The sequence below is a fragment of the Sarcophilus harrisii genome, chromosome 2 (assembly GCF_902635505.1).
Source record: "Sarcophilus harrisii chromosome 2, mSarHar1.11, whole genome shotgun sequence".
In the NCBI taxonomy this organism is placed as follows: domain Eukaryota; kingdom Metazoa; phylum Chordata; class Mammalia; order Dasyuromorphia; family Dasyuridae; genus Sarcophilus; species Sarcophilus harrisii.
The window spans coordinates 115,429,599-115,442,032 of NC_045427.1; positions in this window are offsets into that span (position 1 = coordinate 115,429,599).

The following is a 12,434-nucleotide window of genomic DNA, read 5'->3' on the forward strand; positions in this document are numbered from 1 at the left end:
AATGGAGAGAGGAAATCTGTAGAGGAAAAACAAATGGTCAAAAACTGTAGATAGGGAAGGGCTGGTTGTGCAAGATTATGGACGAAAATTATCTGGAGGTGATGGTGGAGCATGAGTCAGCAAGATAGGAGTGTCATTCAATAGCTTTAGGCCCTCAAGCTAAACAAATGACACTTTTTTTTTAATGTATACCTTGTGCTTGTACAGGACTTTTAAAAGATTTTTCCCCCCAAGTACTTTTACACCCATGTTTTATTTCATTTAATCTTTTCTATAATTCTGTCAGCCAAATATGGCAGGCATATAATTTCACAAATTATATTTGGACCTAAGGAAGTAAAAAGACTTTATTCAAGGTCACACAAGTCATTGGCATTTAATTCTGCAGACATTTATCCAGTGAGCCTAATTTGGTCCTTAGTTTAGCCTAAAGGTAGGCATACCAGCCCACAATTCTAAGAGATGAGAGTTTTGAGTATAGTTAATCCCTATGATAGAAGAGGAAACTGAAGTAGAAAGATTCAGCAACTTCCCAAGTCACACAATTTGTAAGTAGCAGAATTGGGAATTTAGCGCAGATCTTCCAACCAAGATCTATGTTCCTTCCATGACCATTACTACTATTTGTAAGATTATGTAATTGTTATGTTTTTTATTATTATAATATGTTAATAGTATAGCTAGATTATAAAAAGCTTTAAGATTTTCAAAGAGCTTTATAAAAATCATCTCCTTTTATCATGATGTGCTATTTTCACGTCCATTTTACAGTTGAGAAATCTAAGGCAAACAGATTAAGTAACTTGTCCACCGCTAGTAAGTGCGTAAAGACAAATTTGAACTCTGGATTTTCTGACTCCCAGTGTACAAACTTTCAAACTTCCAAGCAAATAGAAATGTACATCTAAAATATTTACAGCAGCAAATTGTAGGGAGTAATAAAGTTTATTTTTTCCTTAGATAATTTTAAAAACTATTTTCAATGAATAAAAGTACACTTTCTCTTTCTCCCTCCTCACTTCTGCCTACTTCCTAATGAAAGAGAGAGAAAAACAAATATGTATGGTCAAGCAAACTAAATTCTTCCACTAGCCATGTCCAAAAACTACATCAACATGAGCCCTTGAACTTTATCAGGAAGTAGCTATAAGGTTTGTATGGTACTTCCTTTATTTTATCCCTTGGGCTAGGTAGAATTTTAATTCCTTTCTCCCCCCCCCCCCTTTTTTAAACAGATGAAGTAACTGTAGCTCAAAGAAGAAAAATTATTTGTCTCAGGTCACAAAACTATTAATTAGATATCAGAGTTAGGAGGTAAACCCATGTTTCCTTATTCCAATCCCAGTACTCTTTCAAATATTGTCTTCACATAAATTAAAATATAAATGGACCTCTTAATTCAATTTCACTCTTCACTAAATCTGATCAAGTTTCTCTAGAATCAATAGCCAGGACCTCTCCATACCACTCACTTCTGGGGGACTTACATGAGACAAGAGACCTTGAGTCTTGGCCCCTTTAGGAGGCACAGGAGCCAGCTCCAACTGGTTCTGGATCTTTGACATTTTCAGTATGAGAATTTCAGAAACTGGCTTGATCTATTGTTTTGCTGGTGTCTACACTTAAGAAACTAATTGGAAAAAATGTTAATAATACAGATTATTTTTTAAATGTGTCAGACTGTAGGTTTTATTCTTGGAAAAGTAGTTGTTAAAACATTTACCAGCTGTCATGACCACTATAAGAGCTAAATTATTTCAGCTGGATAGAATCTTACAGATAATCTAACCCAAACCTCATGTTTCAGAAGCAAAGTTACATAGTTATGTGTTGGGGAAAGGAGAAGAGAGGAAAAGGGACCTTCTTACGGTCTGAGCTGACATCATTGTCCAATCATACAGAGTGACATCTAGGTTACTTCCCCAATTCAAACTTTGTATAATTTCTGCCTTAGTGCAATTCAGGGAGCAAAGAGATTTTCCAGGGTGTGTTTTGGGAATAAGGGTAGGTATGTGTTAATTGACCCAGAATGTGGGACAAAGGTATCACCAGGGAACAGCTCCTGACTCCAGACTCCTTTTAATGGTAAAATCCCTTTCCCTTCCATGACTAAAGGTCAGTGTGACTGCAGGGAGGTAGCTTATTAGGAGACCTTATTCACTTCCCACAAAAGTGACTTCCTGAGAAACTGAGGCGGGTACAATAAAAAAAGAGATAAAATGTTTGAAGGTCCTCTAGGATAAAGGAACTCAAAGCAGGGGATGTAACTCAGTAGAAATACTCAACATACAAGAGATAAAGTCTGGCAAGCAATCTATTGACCCATGTCCCTTAGTTATATCTAAATCTGCATACTAGGGTTTTTAGTGCTCCCATCAACTTTCTTCACAGTTCTCCTGTGACCCAAGTGCCCAAAGTTTCACTTCCCAAGTTGTTCTATAATGCTGAAGAAACTGAGCAAGACAGAGATTAGAGACCAATTCAATAGTTTATTAAATGGAGAGAAATACTGGGACCAGATGATCCCAGGGCTAGAAGAGACTATCATCTCAAAGAGTCTAGCCTAGAGTACTGGGGCAGCAAGCTTTTTATGGAATAACAAGAACAATGACATTACTGATATTCTAATGACATCTGAAATGGATAAACCTTTATCTTGTCAAACATTAAGGAATGTCTATAAAACCTTTATCTCAACCATTAAGAGGGGATGGTTATAACCTAAGGCAGAATTACGAAACAGGACAATTGGAGGAACTGGTCATCCCATTAAAAGGGAACTTTGGCATAACAGTTACACTAATATATATTTACATGCATGTGTTTATGTGTATATATACTTATACATACATGTAAATAAACATATATACACATTCATATATGCTTCCATTTATTTATTCTGTAGCACTTTAGATTTAGTAAATATTTCGGATACTAAATACAGGTGTGGATGACAAGTTTATCTCATTTCTACTACTACAGTCTCTCCACATCTTCCTATTCTAGGTACTCTTTCCTCCTTGGGTTTTTATGACATTGTTCTATCATAGTACCCTTGCCATCAGGCTGGTCCTTCCTTCCCAGCCTAATTTGCTGTAGCTTCCTCCAAATCACAGCTCCTGTGTATGTCTGTGCCCCTGTATCATCTCTGCACAGAAGAGTCACAGATCTCTATTTCCAGTCCTAATCTCTTTCCTGAACTCCAGTTATTTTGAGAACTTTCCAAGTTATCCTTAGTTTTTCTGCGTTTTGAATAATCTACCGCCTCTTGACATTCTGAACTGAATATTCCATCAGCATCTCAAACTCATCCTGTCCAATACAGAATTTGTGGTCCAATACACAACCTCAATCTTCCACTTTTCCTAAATTTTCTGTGACTATTCCCTGAAGCTTGAAAACTTAGTGTCATTCTCCATTCCTCACTTGAGTTCACTCCACATACTTAATCTTAACTTTTCTACCTTCAAGACATCTCCCATATATGTCCTCTGGATGCGGGTTGTGGTCCCGCATCACTCTTATCTATCTCCACTTACATAGCTGCCAGCCTGATTCAGAGCTTTATCACATCACATCTGGGATATTGCAAAAGCCTTCTAGTTGATTTATATACTTCAGGCTATCCTCCGGGCAGCTGCTAAAGAGACCTTCCTAAAGCCCAAGTTTGACCATGTAGTCCCCCCTGCCACATCCTCTTGATGAGGTATGGATCGTGGTAGGAATATGGGTAGGTCTTCTAGTTCTCCAAAACACCAAGTTAAGGCAGGTTCACAGTGAGAAACACTACACAAAAGGCTGTGATAAGAAAAGGCACTTTATTAAAGAGAGAAAGACACTAAGATGTTCTCTTAGTGGGCAATGTCAAAGAATTGCAGAGACATTTTCTCAGGGCTTACTTATATACAGAAACAAAACAATTTGGGTTTTGCATGCAAAAGCAACATATTTGAGATAGGGTGTGGGAAAAGAGTCTTTCCCAGGAAATGTAGTTTTTACATCCCAAGGAATGTAGGTTTTGCATCCAAAAGGTGCATAATGTGTGGGAAGAGAGTCTTTCCCAGGGAATGCAGATGCTCTTCTGGGTGAGACTATATTGTCCTCATCACTCTCTTTGGCATTTGAAGTCCTTCACAATCTGGCTCCTGCCTACCTTTCCAGTATAGTATAAGAATACTTATTCACACAGTTTCACGGCAGGTCCCATTCCCTTCAATAGCAGCTGTCCCAAGCCTTGCCCATTGATAGGAGTGCCTTCTGTCTCCAACCCAGCACAACCATTTCAACCCTCAGGAAAATAGGGCTACATAATAGTTTCACTTTTTTATTTGTTTGCTTTTTTTCCCTCATGGTTTCTTCCCTTTGGGCCTGATTTTTCTTGCACCACATGACAAATATGGATATATGTTTAGAAGGATTATATATCTAATTGATATCAGATTGCTTGCTGTCTTGAAAAGAAAAGATGGGGGAAGAGAGGAAGAAAAAAAAATTTGGAACTCAAAATCTCACAGAAATGAATGTTGAAAACTATCATATGTATTTTGAAAAATAAAATTCTATTAAAAAAAAAAAAAAAGAAAATAGGGCTACTTGTAGTGGGAGCCCGGGGTTACAATCTAATAAATGAAGGGGTTAGATAATCTCTTGAGATTGTTTCCATCTTTACATCTCTGAGTCAATGAGGCAAAACTATATGAAATAAAGAACAATTAAGTGTTGAGCTGTGTGGCTCTGACCAGGAGTACAATAGGAGCTCTCAAGAGAGATAGATCCCCATGAATTGTACTAATTGATTGAACGAGATGAGGTGAGATCTTTCAAGATAGTTGTGAAAATCCAATAAGGCTTCCATCTATTTCAAAGTTTGAGTAGGCCTGAAGGACTTTAAGCATCAAGTCAAGGGCATCCTTAAGTTCCCTCCCTGCTATCCCCTAAGGGCATACTTAAATCCCCTTGTTATCCTCCTATGACATCAATGTCTTTCTATTAGGTCAAATATGGGCAACTATGTACTTATTGGTCAAGTTCAATTTCTTGGTAGTTCCCGAGTTTAGAATGTAAGATCCTCAGCCAATAAGGATGAGGGTCAGTGGTGGGAGGGAGTATTTGCGTTAGGGATAAAAAGTGTTGACCCTGCCTCCTAGGGTGCTTCCTCCCTTTGATTGTCTGCTGCACTTTTGGGACACCGGATTCTCGAGAACACATAATAAACTTCGCTTTGCTTCTAGATATCTCTCTAGCTTTTTTTATTAAATGCTGTACCACACAGTTTTGGGGGCTAGTCCGGATCACATTACTTGTGGTGAGTAGGTGAACCCCTGGGGTGCTGGCAGGGTGGTGCCCTGCCCTGATTTAGGCAGCCCGCCATCCTCCAGGGCTTCTCCTTACTCCCCAAGGGAAAGTGGGCCCGAAGTGGAGAAATCAGGAGCAAAGCAAAGGGAGAAACTCCGCGGTAAAAATTCCGACTGGTTCGGTGGAGGACCTATCAGTCAAGTAATTTGTTGCGCAACAACCCAGAGGTAAGCCCCCTGTGAGTCCCTTGAGTCTTAAACTCTGGAGGGGTCTCTGGACAGGACCCTGTGAGGCCTGGAGTCTTAAACTCTGGGTCTCTGGACAGGAGATAAGCCCCCCTGTGAGGCCCTTGAGTCATAAACTCTGGAGGGGTCTCTGGACAGGACCCTGTGAGGCCTGGAGTCTTAAACTCTGGGTCTCTGGACAGGAGATAAGGCCCCCTGGGAGGCCCTTGAAACTGGAGGGCCTCCCAGGGGGTTTCTGGATAGGACCCTGTGAGGCCTGGAGTCTTAAACTCTGGATCTCTGGACAGGATAGGCTTGGTGAGGTCTTCTAGGGTGACTGGAATCAATTGGCGACAATTGGTGTGTTTGGGCGTTTTGGAATTTAGATTCCGTCTAAATTCAATGGGTATGGCCCAGTCCCAGCCAGCCCTCGCGGAGAGAAATGAGAAAAATGATCAGAAAATACCGGTAGATAGTCCCTTGGGAGATAAATTAAGTAATTGGAACGAACTGCCAAAATATAGAAGGAAAAAGCAAGGAAAAAGAAAAGGTGATAAGGTACAAAGATATTGGTGAAGGCACTATTGCAGACTGGGTGTGCCAAAGACTGAATTTGTACCTGAAAGAGAAGGAAAAGATTTAATTCCATCTGCCCCTCCAAAGGCCCTCGGGGCCAGGAGGAGAACTTAGGTCTATTTTGAATTCTCTCTTCTCACTAGAGGAGAGGGAAGTAATTGGAGGTACAGCTATGAAGGAGTGGGACAGGAGAAGATCTCCAGCTGCAGGAGTAGTTTCAGCTGATCAGAAATACCTTTAGCAGATCCCAATTGGGAGTACAATTACCCTGTATGGGAAGTATGGGATCGAGAGAGTGAAGATGGTGGCTTCTTTCCTTTCCCTGTCCTGACCTGCAGTAGGGCCACGTGGGACCAAGGGAAAGAAACTGCTATTTGGTGAAATTCATTATTTTAAATATGATGGCAAAAGTAATTTTATATTATTGGGAATTTAAAGCCGTGTTTGGGATTTTAAGTTAAAATGGAGCTTATTAAAACAAAACGCTGGTGGTTTACCTTGGGAGGAGGTTGGGGTTGTATCTCCCTACTTAGAGGTGTGTTGTTTTCTAGAGATATTGGGTAATTTGTAACTGGGTTATGCCTTAAAAATTTGTCATCTCTGTTGGGCATGTATAAGTTATGACAATTGGTTCAGTTATTTGAGAACCTTGAAGTTTAAAATTAAAAAAAATTTTTTTTCTTTGACTTAAAGATGAGGGACAAGAAAGATTGATTTGCAAAAGCAATTAATAGTTTAAATGGAGCATCTAGCATTGGTTTGGGAGTGTTGAACATATGTTGGAGAAGGTTTAAGCAAGTAAGCTTTGGAAGGAGAGAGAAGGAGAAGAGATGATGTAAGAGAAAAAGAGGAAAATAGCTCTCCAGAAATGGGGAAGAAGGCACAATTACCTAGTGAATCTGCTTTTTGCCATGGGAAAAGGAGATATATCCCATGAGGTTGGGGCCTGTCTTGAGCTGACAGATTGGATCCTGGGGAAATGGCACCCTAAAAAGTTAGCTGTGATAAGTTAGGGTCAGGAAGCCTGGTGGAGTGGGGGAAGGGTGGCCACGTGGAGAGGGACCTTGTCAGGTGATCTAATTCCCCTTCCCCATTAAGTATGGCAGCTGCCACACCTTGCTGGTTGGGATATCAATTGCTTCTACTGTTTAAAGGAACAGCCTACATTTATATAGTGTTAATAATGGAATGTTTTATTTTTCAAGTCTATAGCTGCTCTAAGAAGTTTGTTGGAACTGTAAGTTAATCTGAAAGCGATTATTTATTTCTACTAAAATCCGATCTGTCTAAAGCAAATTATTTAATGCTTATTTATGTGCAGGATAGACCCCTTGTTTAAAGAAGATGATAAAAAAAAATCTGAGCAGGATTTTAGTCTCATCTGATAATTTGATAGTGTTATTTCTAAAAATTGAATGAAGAGTATTAATGTTTGAAAGATCTAAATGTTTCTTTTATGTGGAAACGGGATGGACAACATGCGATTTAGAATTTTTTTCTTTGTATTTGAGTATTTTAAAGGCAAAACGATCTGTGTAATGTTAAACTTAGAACTATCTAAGCTGTATAAGCTGTGAACTTTCTAGGATGAACCCTTTACTGGGATTCTTGAACTAGATTCATTCGAAGCCTTGATTAATGATAACTGCTGTAGGAGATAAAAATCTTTTGGGACTGCAGTTAATATTTGCTGGGAATTTTGAATTCAGGTGTAACTGCATAGGTTATAAGGTGGAATTGTGAAAACTTTAAGGACAGTTACCTGAAGTAAAACTGCCTTAAATAGATATTTAAATTTTCGGCCAAACTTTGGTTGCTGCTTTACCTTTTTACTTCCTGGGGCTAGAGTTTCTTTATCTAAAGGTTTACTTCGCCCAAGTACTTGGGGCCACTCCCGCCTTGCCTTTTGAAAAAAAAAAGGGGTGAGGGGGAATTTCATGCCCTGATTAGGCTAAGGTTTAGGTCTAGAGCCTTTTACGCTGTATGTTGATGGAAGGCAGGGCTATCTCTGGAACCCCAATCCTAGGCCCCTGACTTACTTATCAAAGATCTATATTGTCTTTAGATGCGTTTTTCATGTTTTGCATGATCATGGTGTGTGGGAGGGCTGTATTGAAAGAGAACTTTTGACACCCAAACAACTCCCCATTAAATACTCAGCAAATGAAATGAAGGTTGAATTCACTCTAGGTGAAGGGAAGGAGGCTTATAGGATCAGCTGCCCATGTTGCATTACTGAATCTTAATCCAGCCTCCTGTCCCTTGGAACAGAACCACCCTTGCAGAAGAATATTGTTGTTTAGAGTTAGTTGATTTTCAAATGAAAGTAAAAGGATTCACAAGAATCCCCAATGCCCAGGGGAGTAAATTGGTTTATAGATGGATCTTCTAGAGTGGTAGATGGGAAATTCTTTTGAGGCAAGGGGAAATAGATTAGCAGATGAGAAGGCAAGGGAGCTGGAGACCAGGAGATTTCTCATATAATGGCCTTGATACCTGTACTTCCCTCTAGTCTACCCTCTTGCAGTTTTAACCAGAAGGAAAAAGAGAAGACCTTGACTCTCGGAGCAGTTGGGAACTCGGAAGGACAATGGCTCTTACCTAATGGCAGAGAGGTACTGACCAAAGCAAGTATGAGGCAGGTCCTTCAGCAACTGCACCAGGGCAGTCACTGGGATGTCCAAAACCTGTGTGATGCTATGCTGACAAAGTATGTTTCCCTTGCCTATATACTATGGCCTGACAACTGGTGGACGGCTGTCTCATTTGTCGAAGGACTAACAAGGCTGCTCAACACCAGATCCCAAAAGGAGAACGAGCTCTGGGAATCGGACCATTCTAAAGCATCCAGGTGTGGGCTTCACTGAGCTGCCACCAGTAGTTCGCCTCAAATACTTGCTGGTCATCCTCTCCTGGCTTGTCCTATGGGAAACTGGGACCCTATCTTAGAGACAAAGGATTTATTTCTTAAGAGATATGTTAAGTCATTGCTAGTGTAATGCCGGAGAAACTGAGGCAGGAGAGAGATTAGAGAGTTTTCAATTTTTTATTAATTGGAGAGTATAATTGAATGGACAGGACTCTCGTCTCAAATTATCCATTCAGATAGTGATAAAAATGTACGGGGACCAAGGAATTCATGTTGGTCTCAGGGCTGGAGAGACTGTCATCTCAAAGAATCCAGCAATCAGTAGGAGAAAGCCAACCTCTTAAATATTCTCTAAAGACAAAGAACCAAGAAGCCCGTGAAAGTTTCTGTCAGGATAGGGGAGACCATAAATCCTGAAAGCCCAGAGACAGGATGTCTGAATACTCAGAGATAAAGATGTCAATGAGGCATCTTGGAATATTTTAGAGGGATATTGTAAATTCTTGAACAGGGGAGGGTCAGGAGTTCTGCTCTCTTGTTTATCTTGCTAGCAATTTATAACCTTAGAGTATGACTAAGGGGATTTGATAGAATAGTTAAGGAAACTGAGACAAAGGCAACAAAAGGGTTAATAGTTCAGACTCCTCTAGGTTTCCCTGTTCATAGAATTCAGGTTGGAGATTGGGTGTTGATCCCTTCCTAGAAGGATGAGAAGCGGACTCCGTGCTGGGATGGACCCTACCAGGTGATACTGACCTCGGACACTGCAATTCGCACCCAGGAACGAGGCTGGACACATCATACCAGAACAAAAGGACCTGTGGTGCCACCTTTATCAGAGTGGACAGTTGAAGATGGGGAGATCTCAAATTACATTTGAGGAGGGGACCTCTGCTGAATGGGAACACAAACTCTGAATCCAATGCATTGTAACTGTATGACTTCTTACATTAATTACTTTGGGAACTCTCATGGGGCTTTCCCTGAGCCTTGGGTTTGCCTATTTCCTCATGATAGCCATAGAAACTAGATCTCTGTCTTCCAAAGAATAGAACCAGCTCCTCCTGCTCGTGCAGAATATAGGGGGAACTCTTAACTTATCAAATTGTTGGATCTGTGGTGGATCCTAACAATTGAGCCAATGGCCATGGGTACCTGTCTCCTTAAGCCCAGCCTGGATCCTTAGTAACTGATCCCAAATTCATAATGGGACTGATTTCTGGAACCTAGAAGAGAAACATCAGTGGGCATTGACAGAAGATAGATTTTGTTAAACAGGGCAAAGTTTGAAGCTGGGAAATAGTGTATGTGAGTGGACTTAACTCTGGACAAGGTAAAAGGCTTTCTTTCCTTATCTTGTAGTGGACACTGCAGTTGTCAAGTGGACACTGCAGTCGTCGTTTGGAGCTCCTGGGAGCTCTGGCACAATTCCTTAGGAATTGCTGCGGATTGACAAAAGGCTTGCTTTTTGTCTGCTCTATCTCTAGGAGATACGAGGGAGGCTGCAAGGATTTGGAAAACTAAGTTTTTACTGTCTAGACATCAATGGGGACATCTGGGAAACATGGGACTCTGTTTCCCACATTTTGGAGAACCTCTAACCTAATGGGTCAATGGCCAGTTGCCAATTGTAGTTGGAGGAAGGAGCTGGGTTTATGGAAATGTCAGTATGTCACCTTTGCAGGGGAAGGGCCCCTAGGGACGAGAGACCAGCAATATTACCCTTTTACAAGGAATAGTTCAGACATATTTTTGAGGGAACAACCTGTTCTAATGGGTCATTATTAGATCTGTGGACTAACTGCTGATACTCACCTACCTCTTAATTGGACAGGGATTTGCTATATTGGACTAATAAGGCCACAATTTTTCTTCCTGAATAGGCAAACCTATATTTAGGGATTCAGTTGTATAATGATTTGGGAAGAGAGAAATGGGGTTTAGATACCTCTATTACTCAGACTGGAGATGCAAATGTTGGGGTGGTGCCTGGCCTCCAGAGAGAATAGAGTATGGGCCAGTCACTTGGGCTCAAGATGGAAGTTGGGGATATAGAACCCCAATATATATGTTGAACAGAATAATTAAGCTTCAAGCAGTTGTAGAGAGTATGGCTGAGGCACTAGATCTTTTGGCTGACCAAGCTAATCAAATCAGAGAGGCTGTTTACAACATAGACTTGTGCTGGATTATTTGTTGGTCGAGTAAGGGGGAGTTTGTGCAAAACTAAATGTGTACATTTGTTGTATAAAGATTGATGACAATGGAAATCTAGTAAAAGAAATCATTAAGAATATTTAGGAAACTTGCTTATGTTCCTGTACAGAACTGGACCTCACCTTCCTGGTGGTCCTGGCTTGGTGGGAGCAGCTCCTTTGATTTGACCTTATAGCTCTCAGTAGTACATACCTTGTTTGATCCGATTGATAACCCCAATAGTCCAAAACTCACTATCTAGAATGATTAGGTTAGAAGAGAAAGCTGAAGGCTCTGTTAGATTGATGGTGTTAAAAGGAGCCAATGGTCCAAGAGGACCAAACAGGATGGAACTGTGATTTATATTTAAGCAAAGCAGCAGGAAAAAGCTGTTTTCCTGTATTAGTGAACATGGTAAAGCAACAACTGAAATATTCTAATCAAGTACCTTACAATAAATATTTCAGACGGCTACCATGTTTGGTTGTAAACCTATTTTAAAATCTTTCCCCTTTCCCTATATATAGATATAATATGTATATATTTTATATATACATATATAACATGTATATATTTTATTTTAACTCTACTAGTTTAACAATATACTAAATAGTTATCTACATTTATTTTGGTTTCTAAATAAAATGCATTAGAACAGCTACCGCAGCTTTCAAGAAATCACTGCATTAGCATTGAATCCGATAGGGAATGTGAAGTTAGGCTACCAGAATTTGAAGAGATCTCAGTGTATAAAAAAAGAGGGGGGACTGAACGAGATGAGGTGAGATCTTTCAAGACAGTTGTGAAAATCAGTAAGGCTTCCATCTATTTCAAAGTTTGAGTAGGCCTGAAGGACTTTTAAGCATCAAGTCAAGGGCATCTTTAAGTTCCCTCCCTGCTATCCCCTAAGGGCATACTTAAGTCCCCTTGTTATCCTCCTATGACATCAGTGTCTTTCTGTTAGGTCAAATATGGGCAACTATGTACTTATTGGTCAAGTTCAATTTCTTGGGTAGTTCCTGAGTTTAGAATGTAAGATCCTCAGCCAATAAGGATGAGGGTCAGTGGTGGGAGGGGGTATTTGCGTTAGGGATAAAAAGTGTTGACCCTGCCCCCAACGGTGCTTCCTCCCTTTGATTGTCTGCTGCATGGGTGGGACGCCAGATTCTCGAGAACGTATAATAAACTTCGCTTTGCTTCTAGAGATCTCTCCAGCTTTTTTTATTAAATGCTGTAACACACATGATCAAGGACAACTTTTTCATAGAGATCAT